The 17,353-nt window shown below is 45.0% G+C and overlaps 1 long non-coding RNA gene across 1 annotated transcript in view; it reads left to right on the top strand.

Annotated features, from left to right (window-relative positions):
* Positions 1–14,818, top strand: part of LOC138260792 (uncharacterized) — a 35,995-nt gene extending 21,177 nt beyond the window's left edge. The window contains exons 2-3 of the long non-coding RNA XR_011198992.1: positions 13,270–13,651; positions 14,431–14,818. This is a non-coding gene — a long non-coding RNA (uncharacterized lncRNA). The remainder of the gene's footprint in view (positions 1–13,269; positions 13,652–14,430) is intronic.
* Positions 14,819–17,353: the final 2,535 nt, after the last annotated feature.

Below are 17,353 nucleotides of genomic sequence, written 5' to 3'. Positions count from 1 at the left end.
GGCTTTTCCTTTTCTCCCAATTTTGGTAACCTAACAATGGGTTGGTTTGAACAACGTATTGCTTGGGCTGAAGAAAATGAGAAATATCAGCAAAAAATAATAAGCTGGTTTAGGTTTAAAGATGATCTATTCCTTATTTGGGATGGCAGAGATGGAATTTAAGGGATACTTTAAAATATTGAACAATAATACAGCAAAATTGAATTTCACATGTGAGATAAGTTCTACAAGAGTGACATTCTTGGACACGGAAATTTATATCAAAGACAGTTCAATACATATAACATTACACAGGAAAGCTACAGCAACAAATTTTATTTTGCATGCAAATAGCTTTCATCCACCCAATACAAAATGGAATATCCCCTATGGTGAATTCCTTCGAATAAAAATAATTTGTTTGGAACCTGGTGAATGTGAGAAACATCTTAAGGCTTCGGAAGAAAGATTTGTAGCCAGAAAATATCCAAAAAAGTGCCTAGTGATGGCAAAGCAATGCATCAATCAGGTTTTGAGAACGGAATTGATCCATAATATCAGGTCTTCATCCACAATGGATTCAGATAACCAGTTACGGTTCATTACTACATATTCCAAAAATGCTACAGAAATTCGAAAAAAATTGGAAAAACACTAGCCTATATTATTAATGGATCCAATAGTTGGTGATATCATGGGGGAACAACCAAAAATGACATTTAGGAGAGCGCCCAATTTAAGGGACAAATTGACGCAAAGTCATTTCAGCTATAAAAAGAAAAACTGGTTACAGAGGTCAGGGTTTTGGAAGTGTGGAGAGTGCAAAGCATGCAAGATTGGGAGAAATACAAAAGAATATTCTACTGGTAATGGATGTGTGAAACTGATTCGACAACATATAACTTGCAAAAGTCGATTTACAGTGTATGTTATTGAATGCCCTTGTGGTTTGAAATATGTAGGGAGCACTACATGTGAAACAAAAAATTTTTTTTAGAACATATTCGGGCCACTATAAATTTGGACAAGAGTTATGCAACATCAAGACATATGGAGCAGGTACATAATAGCAAATGGGAATTAATGACCAATTATGCAATTGCTTAAGTACTCATAAATGAACGGAGAGGAGATGGAGAGAAAAAAATTGCGCCAGCTTGAATCAAGATATATTTTAGAGATTCGCTCATTGACTCCTTTAGGGCTGAACCAGGATGAAGAGTTATTTGTACATTTATAATGAATATTAACCGGTTCAAACTTTGTGCGAAGCTAACACAAGTGGCTATGAACATAAATGTATCTTAATATTTTCCAGTACTGCGTACCCTTATGGCTTGTTTTGTTTTTAAATGTAATATTTGTAAAATCCTGTAAATGCCTTTCAGTGTTTGATTGACTTGAGAATTTATGACACACTTAGGGCCATAGTAGTGAATATCATATGGATGTAGTCGGGAGGTATTATAGGTTTAGACTTGTTTGTATAGCGAATAGCAGTATAGAAGGATTTAGTAATTGTGTAAAAATGGGTATAAGTTAACCTAATAGACATTATGTGGAATGAGTAAATGGTATGAAGGAGATTACATATGGCACAAAATGCAAGTGCCATTAAAGGATTTTGGAGATGTGATGTTAAGGGCATATGGTGCACCATTAGATCACAATATTAATATCAGTGGTAGTTGCAGCATCTTCGGGTTACTTAAACCTTGCTAATGATGGGTATTTACACTCTGTTAGCTTATATTTAATTGAACAAAGAACACAATTGCTGTAAAATTCAGGTTGAAGCATTATAACAAGCAAGAATATAGATAAGAGGTAAAAGAAAGAAAAGTGTATTAAAAAAAAGCTAAACATTTGGTAATACATGAGACTATATTACCCATAATCCATCAGGAACACGAAACAGCTAAGGTTGTGAAAAGTAAATAAAATAGACTTAATAGTATCTTCTTAATGAAATATGAAAGACTTAAAACTTATAAGTATGATAGCAAAGGGATGTTTAGTATGTTTCTGTTTCTAATGAGGTTATTTTCTCATGTACATAAACACTTAGAAGGGCACGACAGGAAATGCCTGTGAGCAAGGTCGGAATGACCGAAACCCGTCGGGTAATATAATTTGTTGTGGAGTGAATTGAGCTCAGCATTAAAGCATAAAGACGAATTAACAACTTTGGAGTGCGGTTTTTCCTTTTGGAAGTCGAGGGTAATGGTGAGATGAAATAACGGTTGTCCGACCGTAAAACCGGCACCACCGAGGAATGCAAGTGCGCGGAGGACGCCAATCAAGGACAGCATAATCGTATATATATATATATATATATATATATATATATATATATATATGTTTCTCCCTTCTCTCAACTGCCAAAACTACTGATCACACTCCAATTATGTAAATTTCACCAGCTTTGATCAGTTCAAGAGACCGACAGGAGTATTCACAGTTAGGCTCTTGCTCCACCCTTGGGACAGCTAGTAATGCCCCTTGCTGAGTGACGGTCTCCAAGGAGTCAAGGAGTCTTATTATCATGATAACACCTCCTTCTGAACTTCGAGCTGACAATGGGCCGGAAGACTGAAGTAAGCACACTCCATTGGCTGTTCTTATGGTTACTGCAGCACAACGACTTCTCTTCATATAGGGCACTACACCAACAGTCCTGCTCCACCTCTGTGATGAAACCACTACTCCAACGTCCAAGACAACAAATTACCCAAGCCGCGACCAAACGAAATGCAACAAGTCACAAAAGTTAGCAGACTGCCCTCAGCTGCCCTGAGAGGATTAAAAGTGAGCCGTCATATTTGTCCGTGCCAACGTTCGAACCGCTCAAACCCAAAGACCACAATATGCATTCCTACTAATGAACTGTATTCACAATTCATCTACCACTTTTTACTATTTGAAACCCTGTGAGAGTCCTGCAAGATGGTAACAATTAGTTCTAACGATATACATTTATTTCTATCACAGTAGTTATCCTCTCCAAATCTAGTAAGACAGCAAGCCTTTCTGCTGCCCCGTTATATAGCTTTTAACTATATTTTATCTTTTTTTTTTTTTTTTACAGAACACACTATTGGCTGCCATTTCATTTCTAATATTCCAACATCTAGCCAATCAGAGCGCTCGCTCTCTCAAGAACCTCCCGGACAATCACAGGCTTCCATTTTTAAATTTGTTCTGTGGTACTCCTGAAGGACTCTCGGGAGCCTAACTGTCCAAATATACAATTACTTTTTATCCCTAAATTTCTCAAAAACTACTGAAAGAAGTTACACCAAATCTCAAAGAGCACAATCTGTGGACCAAGATCTAGCTTTGTGCTAAATTTGGTGAAATTCTATTCATCAGTTTTTGCTGTGGCTGTAACTAAAGAAGTCTATGGAAAATGCATGGCTATATTATGTTTTGGGATTCCCCCCCGTTTTTCTCTGCCCCACTTGAAAGATCACCCCAAAACTTTCCAGGAAGGAGCTGAGGTGGATTAACTTTTTTTTAGAACGTTTCTTCAAGATTAGTCAAACGGAGCTAAAGGTATTAGCAAACCATAAAGCAGTGCATATGTGTAAAAACAGACCTAACTATAACTACCTACTGGCCACCGCCAGCAGGTTATATATATATTCACTGGGAAAAAAGCAAAGGTGTTCAAAATGCGGTCTTTGGTTGGCAATCAATTTATACTCTGTCCAATGAGGGACCCTCACCTTAGTTAAGGTAAAGGAAAATCTCAGGTCAGGTAACCCCTGCTCATCTCCTTAGTAGCTTGGCATAAGGAGTGAGGCTTATCTCAGAGGCAATGTGTAAAGTATTCATAGAAATGCACACAGTAACACTGTGAAAACACCACAAAAGGACTCAACACCAGTTTAGAAAAATAACCAATATTTATCTAAATAAAACCGACCAAAATGACAAAGATCCATCATACACAAGCAAAGTTATGATTTTTTAAAGATTAAACTTGAATATAGCGCATAGAGTTATTGGGGCATCGTGACAGTGTCGTTCTTAACAACCCGACACCAATGGCGCCGATCACAGAGTCACACAGACCCCAAGGTACAGTACCTTTTATAATGAAGAAACAAGCCGGTGCACAGAGTTGGAGAGGAGAGGCGTCGCTGGATCCAGTGTGACATTGGTTCCTTACTACGGACTAGGGGAGGTGATGCAGCGTCGGTGCGAAGCGTCCGTTCCTTACACTCCGGCAGGGTGGATGCCCGGTAGGTCAAGATGCAGTGGGGCGACCTCACGGGGTCGTGGTCACGCTATGGGACTGCAGGCACTGCGGCGATGTCGGGTGTCACGGACATCGGTGACGCACTCGAGACTCATGAAGTCATAGGACATCAATGGGACTGCAGCAGTGTCAGGCCTGCGATGTCGGCGGAGTTGTTGCACTCCAGTGGGGACCACGGCCTCAGTTGCAGGCGATGTCGCGATCTCAAGCAGCAGCGTCTGTCCGGGCATCATCCGGAGTCGGCGCACTGGTTTTTCTTGTGTTTCAACCAGCTTTCACTCCCAGGGGTCCACAGACTGGAGTAGGTACCACCTGGTGATCTAGGAGCCATAGCAAGTAGTGAAGTATTTGCTGTCCCTGAGACTTCTTAACAGGAGGCAAACTCAATCCAAACCCTTGGAGACACTTCATTAGCAGGATTGTAAAAAGCACAGTCCAGTCCTTTCCCTCTTAGGCAGAAGCAGCAGCAGCAGGCCAACACAGCAAATCAACAGGCAGAGTGGCAGGTCCTCCTCAAGCATCAAGCTCTTCTCCTCAGCAGAGGTTCCTCTTGGTCCAGAAGTGATCTGAAAAAGTGGGGATTTGGGTCCACTACTTATACTCATTTCTGCCTTTGAAGTAGGCAAACTTCAAAGAAAGTCTATGTTGTTCACAAGATCCTGCCTTGCCCAGGCCTGGCCCCAGACACTTTCCAGGGGGTTTGGGTCTGCATTGTGTGAGGACAAGCACAGCCACTTCAGGTGTAAGTGTCAGCTCCTCCCTCCCCAATCTAGCCTAGGAGACTCATCAGGATATGCAGGACACTCCCCAGCTCCCTTTGTGCCACTGTCCAGTGGGAATTCACAAACAGCTCAACTGTCAGTCTGACCCAGACGTAGAATACACAAGCGGGCAGAGGCACAGAACGGTTAATCAAGAAAATGCCCACTTTATGAAAGCGGCATTTTCAAACAGACAATCTAAAAACCAACTGCACTAAAATATGTATTTTTAAATTGTGAGTTCATAGAACCCCAAACTCCAAATCTCTATCTGCTCCCAGTGGGAAATTGCACTTAAAAGAAACTTAAAGGCAGTCCCCATTTTAACCTATGGGAGAGATAGACCTTGCAATAGTGAAAATTGAATTTGGCAGTATTTCAGGACATGTAAAACATATCAGTACATGTTCCACCTTTTACATGCACTGCACCCTACCCATGGGGCTACCCCGGGCCTACCTTAGAGGTGACTTACATGTAGTAAAAGGGAAGGCTTAGGCCTGGCAAGTGGGTACACTTGCCAGGTCGAATTGGCACTGCAAGGCTGCACACACAGAAACTGCAGTGACAGGTCTGAGACATGTTTACAGGGCTACTCATGTGGGTGGCACAATCAGTGCTGTAGGCCCACTAGTAGCATTTAGTTCACAGGCCCTGGGCACACACTCTGCACTGTACTAGTGACTAACTAGTAAGTCAAATATGCCAATCATGAATAACCAATCACCAACACAATCTAGACAAAGAGCACTTGCACTTTAGCACTGGTTAGCAGTGGTAAAGTGCCCAGAATTCAAAACCAGCCAAAACCAATTACAGCACAGGGTCCCAAAAATAGTAGGTCAGAAGCAAAAAGTATAGGGAAACCACACCAAGAGCTGCCAGGTCTAACAATAGGTTATCAGGAACCATAGAAATTCACTAAAAAACACAAAGGTTACAAGATGTTATAGTTAGGCTCACATTTCACATGTACAAAACCAGCAAAATTCATCAGTTATAGTTACCTCATCTAACTATAACGTTTGCCCCCGTAATGCACTGCTTATGACCTCACATATTACATCACTCATGACATAGGGGGTCATTCTGACCGCCAGGGCCAACGACCACGGAAGCACCGCCAACAGGCTGGCGGTGCTTCCTGGGCCATTCTGACCGCGGCGGTAAAGCCGTGGTTAGAAAAGGGGATCCGGCGGTTTCCCGCCGGTTTACCCCTGGCCCGGGGATTCCGACCCCCTTCCCGCCATCCTGTTCCTGCCGGTTTTTACCACCAGGAACAGGATGGCGGGAACGGGTGTCGTGGGCCCCCTAACAGGGCCCCACAAAGATTTTCAGTGTCTGCTTTGCAGACACTGAAAATCACGACAGGTGGCACTGCACCCGTCGCACCCCTGCAAATCCGCCGGCTCCATTCGGAGCCGGCTTCCTCTTTGCAGGGGCTTTCCTGCTGGGCCGGCGGGCGATCTTTTGGAGATCGCCCGCCGGCCCAGCGGGAAAGTTAGAATGACCGCCGCGGTCATTTGACCGCAGTGCGGTCTTTTGGCGGTTTCCGCCCGGCGGGCGGCGGGCGGCGCCCGCCGGGGTCGTAATGACCCCCATAGTCAATGACATCACTGATGACATCTCAAATGATATCACTAATGACATCATCCAAAAGAAAACTCAAACATCTACTCATACCTCCATGTATACAATTGTACATCCACAAACACAATTACTCCCACACTTATTCATACATCCACAAGACTACTGACAGACACACACTCACTCACTCCCACACCCACTAATAGAATGACTCTCTCACCAAACATTACTAAGAGAGCTATTCATACAGCTACAGAGCTGCTCACACACCCACTCACACACTCATATAGCCACTCAGACACAAACTAATATACCTGTAGAACCACTCACAAAAACAAATAAAAAAACAACACAGCCACTAATACACCCACTCACTCACCCATAGAAGCAGTCAAACACCCACACACTCAGCTGTCTAGCCACAGACACAGCCACTCGCTCTCCGAAACAGACACTTACATACAAAGTACCTCACCTGTACAACAGCTACCACATCCAGTCACTCACCTGTACAGTCACTGGCACACCCAGTCAGTCACCCATGCAGACACTAACACACCAACTCACTTACTTACTGAGAACAACTCAGTATTACTCTCTCATACAGTGTTGGAAAGTGGATTATTGGTAGTGGTAGGTAAGTACCTCCTGCGCAAGATTTTGAAATGAAATGCAGGGGGGCACCCGGCCCCCCTCAGCCCCAGGTACAGCCACTTCCCGAGGCAGATTTTGAAATGAAATGCAGGAGGGCTGTCTGCTAACCCCCCCTTCATCTTCAGGGACCGCCACCTCCCAGGGGCACAATTTGTAATGACAAGCAATAGAGACACCCAGCTCCCCACAGCTCCGTTTATAATCAAATGGGGGGGAGTCACCCAGCTCCCCTCCCCTGCCGACCAGGGGACCACCACCTACCCAGGGCACAATTTATAATGACATGTGGGGGGCACCCAGCCCCCTCACAGCCCCGGGGACCACCACCTCCCTGGGACACAATTTGTAATGAAATGTGGGGAGACACCCAGCCCCCCATCAGCCTGAGGACCCCCACCTCCCCGGGGCACAATTTACAATCAAATGCGGGGGGCTGCCTACCCCCCAGCAGCCCTGGGACTACCACCTTCCTGGGCACAATTTGAGATTAAATGCAGCCTTGGGGACCGCCTACCTTCTGAGGGCTAAATAGGTTGGAGTGCGATCATGAGGCCCCCCTCATGAAGCCGATAATGACCCTGGGGACTGCCACCCCCTCAGGGCCGCTTCCTGCTATGTCCTGGGGTGCCCACCCCAGGACATAGCATTTTGCTCTGACTTGGTGGGAGGTTTGACAGTTCCTGCTGAGTTGGAGCAAACACTACGGTTCCAGCAAGTGGGAGCTGCCAAACAGATCTCACTTGCAGGAAGCGGAGGTTTTCTCTGTTTCCCTGCCTGCAGCAGTGGTTGGATTATTTATAGTAAACATTTAAATTCACAAAAAAAAACAAAGGTTACAGGGATGTTTTAGTTAGGAAATAGAATTTAACAAAACATAGAAATTAACTTAAAATAACAAACATTATAGGGACGTTATAGCTAGGCTCATATTTTAAACATACCAAACAATAGAAGTTCACCTGTTATAGTAAGAGTTATCTCAAGTAACTACAACTCCTGCCCTAAGGTAACCGTAACTCGTGCCCTCAACATGCACTGATAATTACCCCACAAATTATGGCACTCACGACATCTTTGAGAACATAATTGATGATATCAATGTAATATTTGCAGTAAACTTTTTGACAAAAAAACTGTGCATGGCGGGAGCGGTGTGAAGAGGACCCTGCTAGTCCACTTCGCAGCTGAGAAGGTGTATACCCTATTCAAGAACCTTCCTGGGAAAGGTGAAGATGGCTACTACAGTGCAGCCATAGCAGCACTCAATGTACACTTCGACCTGCAACTTAACCCCACCTATGAGCGGTTCCAACTCCGGAAGGCCTGACAGGCATCCAGATGGAAGATATTCTCATATTGGCTCAATCCCATAAACTGTTCAGCAGTATAGGCAACATCCAGGGTAATTCTACCTAGTAGTCTAAATCTCAAGAGTCCACTCCTACTCACTATCAAAGTCAAAAGTGTTTCAGGGCTCAGCACAATCTAGGAAGCAAGTTCCCCCCAGACTAACTGGATCTAATTCAGTCTTGCCTGCACCTGCAAGATTGGCATGTCCAGAGTTCCTGAGTACGCACTCTGGGTGCTGGAGGGGGTAATAGTAAAGTGACCCCAGGTTCCTCCTGGATCCTCCTGGCAGGGTAAGCCTTTGGTCTGCCTCATGGTGAGGTGGAAGGTGATGCGAAGATCCTGTTGCTGATCGCACATCCCAGTGTAGGAGCATATTCGTTCACAAGGCTGGCCTCACTCCTTCGGTGACACTCCTAGTAAGGTCACACTTATTGCTAGTTCTGGTGACCACTCAGGTATACGGGGTCACTGTATCTCTCCTGTACACAGGCACCAACCAGATCAGAAAAACACATGCCTACACAGTGGCCCCTTTCTGGGATACGGGGTCGCTGGGTCTTTAATGCGTAAAGTCTACAAACCACTCCACATGACAGTTTGTCCACAATGGCCGCCCCAGGCATACATGGATGCCGCTCCCTCACCGCACACGGTGTCCAACCCGATCCGCACAATGAAGATTACAGTTAACTTTGCGGCGGCCCCTGCTGGCATACATGGTCGCCTACACCTTCTGCAAATGGGCTCCAGCTCAAGCAGTACAGCAAGAGCCATGGTTCACTTCACAGGAGCCCTCCTCTGGCATACAATGGTTGCCAACTTTGTCCTGCACAGAGGCAACAACCCGATCAGTGCAGGTGTTTCCTCACACCTCATTCAAGGAATCCACTGGACTTCTCTCCCTCTAGCACACTCCTCTTCCTTAAAGGGGACACTGGTCTTGGCAAGCAGGCAGCTGCTGGTGCTCCAAGCTCCAGGGCTGGTGGTCTTGGATTCCCTAGGTGATGTCCCCTCACCCAGCAGGGAGACTAGCAGGCTTTGCTGCCCTCCCCCCAGTCCTGGCAACCGGCCGAAGTCTTGCAGTGCTTCTCCTCCTCACACAGCCCGATTGGCTGCTAGAGAGTTGACAATTTTTGGCATCTCAAGCCACACTTCTTATAGTCCATTTCCACACCCTATAGTTGATTTAGGTTCTGAATCTTTGAGGTTTATGTTCAGTATTTACGTCCTTTTGAAGTGCCCACTCCTCTGCCCTCTCTTCCTCTTGAAGGAAGTCTGTTACAGCAGGAATGTATTCCAAGCTGCTGGCCCCACAACACAGGCCAGTGGAGTGACTAGAGTTCACACTTAGATGTCAGCCACAGTGATATGTGTATCAGAAGGATAGCTTGGGCCCCCAGGCCTACACTTTATGATTCAATTATCAGCCCCATCTCCTTTGTGAACTGTTCCCCCGCCCCTTCTTTGTGACCTCACTCTGAATCAGAGAGCACTCTTTGGAGTGTAAGGGTGAAGCCTGGCTCTCACTTCTCCAGCTGTGTCCCATCCAGCCTAAAGGAATGCAGCAAGACACAAGTCTGTGAAGAGAAATCCTCTACCTACTTTCCTCATCTTTCACTATGCAACCCTGGGTCTTCCAAAATCGAACCCATATTCTGCCATGAATTGTACCATTCATAGGCACACACACACACCCAGCACATGAATTTAACATACATGCACTGCACAGCACTGTACCCTTTGTAGGCAGACATACACTGAGCGCAGATACACCACTCATTCGCTGAGCGGCACTCCACACCAAACTGATGTAGGCCAAGGGCTGAGTTAAGCACGCAGCTGCTGAACTTTGAATGAGTGAGCCTTTAGTCTCACTCCAGTGACACAGGTTAAAGAAGACCTGTTTACTCCTACTGATCACTACACGGAATGCAGCCACCACATTGCTCATGCTGCTTATCTCCTCTTGAAGACAGTAGCCATCCATCACTATGAAGGTTGCACTTTGGGTGCCCCACCCAGTCCAACAAGACCACAATCTGTTAAAGAGGCCTATGTCATGGTGCACACGCATTATCTCTGTTTGTCTTTGACAGCGAAAATCAGTGTAAGGGATCCAGACATCAGTACAGTTGGGCACCAAGTGCAGGGGTGCACGTCTGTTTGCATAGAGTCCTTTTCTGTCCCAACAGATACATATTTTCTAAAGAAGCTATACTGGTGGACTCCTGCAAGGCTGATACCATTCAGAACGCTCGGTGTCACAAAACCCGATGGTACTGCGTAGTTTCCTAGGGATGGCCACGATCTGCAGAATGTTTGTGTCAAATCTAGCTACCCTCTCAGAACCACTCCATGCACTCACGAAGGCCAATGCTGTGTGGGCATGGGACAAAAAGGCGAACGGGAACTTAGAGGAGATCAAGTTGGCCTCCCTTCAGGATGTTACCATGGCATACTTCGACCAGCGGTGCTGCACAGAGCTAGGAGCATTACTAACTCAAGAGGTAACCCCTGGAGCGTGGGTCACTATAGCATATGCTTGTTGGGCGCTTATTGAGACAGAAACCAAATATGCACAAATCAAAAGCAGAAGCACTAGCAATCCACTGGGGCTGCCAACATTTCCATTTTCACCTCTATAGAAAGGAGTTCCAGGTCATCATTGACCACAAGCCACTAGTTCCTCTTTTCACCGGCATGACAAAGCTGACCTTGCCGAGGATTGAGAGGTGGGCAGTACCGCTCCAGCTGTATACCTTCAACGTCATATTTCACCCTTGAGCAAAAAGCCCAGCTGACTACCTATTGCAACACCCACCACATATGCAAGAGAATGGTGCACATGGGGAAAAAGGAAAGGCATTCATATACAGCACCAACCAGGGTGCAAGTCTGTAACTAATGACCCTCGAAGAAACTGGCAATGCTATGCTGGAAGAGTGCTTTCAGAAGGCAGTGCGTGCCCAACACAACCAATGGAAATGTTTCCCGATCAGCACCAAGATTGTAATGTGGCTCAGAAGGCAACAATGATGCAAATCCAGAGAGATTGAGATAAATTCATCTTATAGACACCAATTGGTGGGAAGAAACCAGCATGTTTCATTGCTGCATTAGATAATAGTTAAATGTATCGTGTGTTTAGAATGTTCTTTGTTAAAACTTTCCATCTTGTTGGAAGCTGTCCTGTTCACATGAAGTCATCAATTTTGATTGGTTGGAACCAGAAGTTACCTATGCAAGACTTGTAATTTATTGTATTGTTGTGTTGTGTATGAAAATGTGTTTCCAGGCTAAGATAGGGGCTAGACTCACTATACTCTCTAGATTCTCGGCTCCCTTGATGCAGCTTGTCTCAACTCAGTTCTTCTGAGAAAGCACTCTGACTCTGACATATTTTGTTGTATTCTCTTTGCTGATGTATCTTGGATTCATTCTAAGACCAACTTTATCATGGCTGAGCCTACTGTTGAGAGATTCTACTCAAATTGTCAATCTTTCTACTGGAAAACTATGGGCCAGATGTATCAAACCATTTTGCATTTGCAAACAGTGCGAATCACAGAATTTGGCTGTTTGCGAATGCAAAAACGTGGTCTGCGATGCATAAAAGACATTCGCAGGCCAAAAACAAGGAATCGCAAAATTAGCTAATTTTTGCGAAGCGACATGGTTTTTCGTGTCCCATTTTGCGTCTCGCAATTTGCGACATGAAATACTTAATCGAAAATGCGACACGCAAAACCATGTCGCAATTTAATGCATCAAAATTCGCAAATTGCAAATTTTCGCAGAATGGCCTTTTGCACATGCAAATTAACACAGAGTGAAACCAGGTGGTAGCCAGGTGCAACCTATATAAAGAGGCCCAGAATGCCTCAGACTCTTTTCCACAATGGCTGCACTCTACGTCATGGCGAGGAGAATGAGGAGCTTGGCAGGTTTGAGGAGAGGGAGGAGAAGACAATAGCGCATATTCAGAGTGCACATTACCCTTTTTGACCAGACTGAGGAGGAGATATATGATAAGTACAGGTTGAACTTAGCCATGATACTTGACCTGATAGCTGAGCTACAACCCATACTTCAGCGCACAACACATAGGACTAATAGCATACCCACCCATGTGCAGGTATTATGCTCCCTGCACCTACTTGCCTCAGGGAGCTATCAAGGGGTCATAGCAGCAGCTGGAGGAGTATCACAAAGTGCCCTCTCTAGATTTTTCAATGCATTTCTTAACGCCATGCTGAGTAGGATACACCAGTACATCAGATTCCCCCACATCCCACAGGAAATACAGCAGACAAAAATTGATTTCTACCAGATAGCCCAGTTCCCACACGTCCTAGGTGCCATAGATGGGACACATGATGCAATCTGTCCACCATCGGCCACAGAGTATGTGTACCGCAATCGTAAATACCAACATTCCATGAATATACTGGTGATATGCAATGCCTCCGACATCATAACTGATCTTGTGGCCATGTACCCAGGGAACACACATGATTCATACATCTTTTGCCACAGCGGGATTCACACAAAACTGCTAGCTGGGGAGTTTGGTGAAGGTTATCTACTAGGTATTGTCCCTCTGTACACTGGTGCATTGATGGCGTTGTGACGTCAGATGGCTCACCTACTCATTATACCCTCTGTTCCTTCCAGGAGACAGTTCCTACGCAGTGCGCACCTACATGATGACGCCCCACCTAAATCCTACAACACCAGCAGAACGGAGATACAATTCAGCACACAGGGCAACCCGCAATGTGGTGGAGCGCATCTTTGGCCTGCTGAAGAGTTGCTTCCGGTGCATCCACAAAAGTGGAGGGGCACTACAGTACAGCCCGGACACGACCTGCAGAATAGTGGCCACATGTGCGATCCTGCATAATATAGCTACCACCAGGGGGCATACCTGTGGAAATATCTGATCCAGACTCAGATGAGGATGATGATCCCATACCCCCCCTACAGCCAGCAGACAGGACCAGTGCAGCAGAGGGCAGGCAAAGGCGTGCTGACATCACGCACAACCATTTCAGATGTAAGTAATAACAACACAACTTCACTGACATGTGTTCTGTTAGTTAGTACCTTTCTTACCTTAACTTCAGGTAACAGGTGTCACTAGCAAAAAATAAACACATGTGTCATAAAAGAACCATTAACAGTGTCTCACTATTGTATTCATAGTTCACTGTGAAACAAAATATGCAGTCAGTCCCCTGTGGCCATCAAAGTCACTTTTTACGGCCACGCAATCCACTTGAGTGCGCAGTGGCCTCGTCGGCACCTCTGGTATCTGCCTCAGTGGTAGTACTGTGTCTGGCACTGCGATGCATAGGATCTGTCACGGGCACTGCAAGGCTGCTGAGGCTAGATGAGTCCTCAGTCTCCCCTAGTCCAAGTTCACTGGGTGTAGCAGAGCGGTTACCCAGCATAGTATCCAGAACATTTGTAATCTGGACCACCCTGGGTTACATCCCGACTGCTGTGTGCTGCCTACACCTGTGCGGCCACAGCACGCCGTGATATGAGGGCCGTAGATTTTGCAAGACGATTGACAGATCTACAGAATCCACTAAACATCCCCATGAATCGCCTCTCATGCCTGCGGTGGCTGACTCTCTCATGCCTTGTCACTGTACAGAGTTCCTTCACTGCATTGGTCAGTTCCCTGGTGTTCTCCGCAGCTGTGATCTGACCCTCATGCAGCTTGCAAATGTTTGAGTTAAGCCACTCCAACTGCCTCTGCAGCCCCCCCATGTTGGAACTGTGTGCCTGCATCTGCCTATGCATTGCCCTTATGTTCTTATTTTGCAGGCGCTGCACTTTAAGCATAGAGAATTCCAGGCCACCGAAGAATGATGGGCCCTCACCTACTTCCACATGCTGTGTGCCTGCATACTGTGGCCTCCTGCAGGGTGTTGAGTGACGCTAGGACTGTGACTTCTGCCTTACGGTGGATCTGGCTTCTGGGGATGAAGTGTGGCCTTCATCCCGCATGTTGTCTGAGTCCTGGCTCAAATCTGGGAGAGAGTTACAGCCCTTGCTCTGCATCTGATTGGTGCAATATTCACTGACTCGCTGGTATTGGAGTCTGATGGAGGCCGTGTTTCAGCATCCCCTACAATGGCACATACTGATGCTGCTGGGCCTGCGCCATCTGCAACGACAATGTGCAGCATGTCATTTATGTGTGTATCACCAAATGTTGCACAATGGTAATAAATGTACAGTTACATCATATCACTTTGTAGTGCGTGTTGTGTTCTTCTGGGTTTCGCTCTACTTAATTACTTTCTATATGCTACTTTCAGCTCTGGGTTGTGGACTACCACTCCCATAAGGCATTGTTGTGCCACTTCTAAGATGTGGAATGGACTAGTTTTCACAATGCTTTGCACTAATTGCTAATTCCTAAGGGGCATTTGTACATACACATATGGGGTTACATTTCATTATTGCACTTACCTTTACTGGTGCTTGGTGTGCCGGACGTGTCTATGTCAGTGACCCCACTGACAGCTTCTGGGAGGAGTGCCGACTCCACCAGGTCTTCCATGGGGGTGGAGGGTGTCTGGGTGGATAGTCCGCCTCCTGTGCTCCTTGCCTCCTGTAGTCTTATGGCCACCCTCTCCTTGGCACGGAAACGCAGGTCGTACCACCTCTTTCTAATCTTCTCCACTGAGCGCTGCGCAACCCCCACTGAGCAGATTTTGGCTTGTATGTCCGCCCAGAGTTTGCGCTTCTCACTCTCTGGGACCTGGAGTGAGCTCTTCCCAAAAAGCCGGTCATGGCTCCTCACCACCTCCTCAGTGAGCACCTCCAGTTCCTGCTCACTGAACTTCAGTTTTCTCTTCCTCTCTCCCTTCTTCTTTCCATTAGCAGAATTGGACATGGTGATGTGCAGTCTTGGCTTGCTCACAGACTTGCTCCCTGGGGCTGGGCTATGTCTCTCTCACTGCTCCTTTGGGTGTGGCACCTGAAAACAGCCTGGGATGACTCACTTCCTGCTTGTGATGTCATCAGGCTGTACCAGGTGTGCGTTTTCACAATTTGCGATTTTCAAACACCGAATCGCAAATTATTTTGCGATTCAGTATTTGGACCTCGCAAATTGCATTAGGGATTTTTAAGAAATTGCTATTTCTGATTCGCAATTTTGTTACATTACATTCTGCGACTCAGAAATAGCAATTTCTTAAAAATCTTTGTTGGTTTAACTGAACTGTAGTTTCCATGAAATTAGATAAGATTAGGCACTAGATTTTTTGGGACACACAATATGTTCTGTTCTGTAATCTGAATTGAGATTTAATGATATGCTAATAAAGAAATTGATGAATCAATGATTTAATAAAATCTTGCACATAGAACCCAAACTCTCATTATCAACTCTATTCGAACTGAATTAAATGTTCTTGATTAATGAATATGCAGTTCTTAATGTCATTTACAAACTTGCTTCAATGACCTTGTCTTTAGGGTTCAGTAGAGGTGTGGGACCTTTATATTCCTAGAGGTTCCCAGTAGTCCTCAAGGGCTGTGTTAAATTTGCAGCTTCATCAAAGTTGGCAGCAGAGTTATGGTTAGACAATAGAAAATAAGATCTGCAAAAAGTAGAAAGTACCCTCATATAGATAAATGCCTGATTGCCCAAAGCCCAAGTTCAAAGATTGACGGAGTGCAGTTCCTGAAGCGGTTGCTGGTTGCAGTTGAAGATTGATGATTTTCCTGTTTCCAGGGTATCAATAGGGTTATGCATCGCATATGTGATTATTATTGTGATCTTTGATTTCATATTTAATTGTGATCTGTAGAATTGTTGTTGAGGTGTTGAAATTGTATTGTTGATGCTTAGGCACTTTTGTCAAAGAAGAAGATAAAACGTTTTTGCACTAAGGAGTAGTCCATGATCCCAGGATAGATAAATAAGAGTTGATTTATGGTATTCTTGTCTGATAATAATTTGAAGTGCAGGTTGGGAGATGTCTTAGACTGTACAATTGAGAGAGGGATTGTAACAAATCTGTTGCGATTGTACTAATATTGTTCATTGCTGGTGGAGCTTGATGCACAAAGGTGATACTAGCTGATTTCCTGTTGGTCAAGATTTCATTGTTGTGTGTGTAAAATTCTCTATGACTGAAAAGTCAAAAGGTGTGAAGAACCTCAAAACTTTGGTTGTTGAATTGTTTTATAATTCCTGTAGAAGAAGCAGACAATAATTGTCATTCTATGTTGCCTCGAGTTATAGAATTGAAACTTTGTGTGTGCACGAAGTAAATGTAAAGGAGGGTGAGCCGCTGCAAGGAGCGAGTTGTTACGTCATGTTGTACCACACTGGTATTGGTTGGATGGTGTAAACGCCGGGCTGGGATTATCTGAGCTACATGAAACGTTGTGGAGTGATTAGTTGATTAGTTTGCAGAATCATGCTGGTATAGGAAGAAAGGTTTTTTGAATATTGACATTGCAGACCTGAATCAAAACATTGAAGAAAGAGTATTTAATTTCATTGTGATAAATTGATTTTAATTTGGAATCATGAAATGTTTCAAAGCTATTAGTAGTCTAATAAGAGGTGATGTGACCAATGCTGTTCGGATGGTGAAGAGGCACATCCTGAGGGTGAGCCAGCATGTCATTTGATGATTGAGGAAGGGTTACATATATGTCTATGGCTTTATCAGTGGTGCAACATCACTGAGAAAAAAGGTCCATTGAGTGTTCCAAGAAGGGG

The sequence above is a fragment of the Pleurodeles waltl genome, chromosome 10, assembly GCF_031143425.1.
Source record: "Pleurodeles waltl isolate 20211129_DDA chromosome 10, aPleWal1.hap1.20221129, whole genome shotgun sequence".
Classification (NCBI taxonomy): domain Eukaryota; kingdom Metazoa; phylum Chordata; class Amphibia; order Caudata; family Salamandridae; genus Pleurodeles; species Pleurodeles waltl.
Note: the sequence above shows the minus strand (reverse complement) of the source record. Positions and strands in the feature narration are given on the sequence as shown.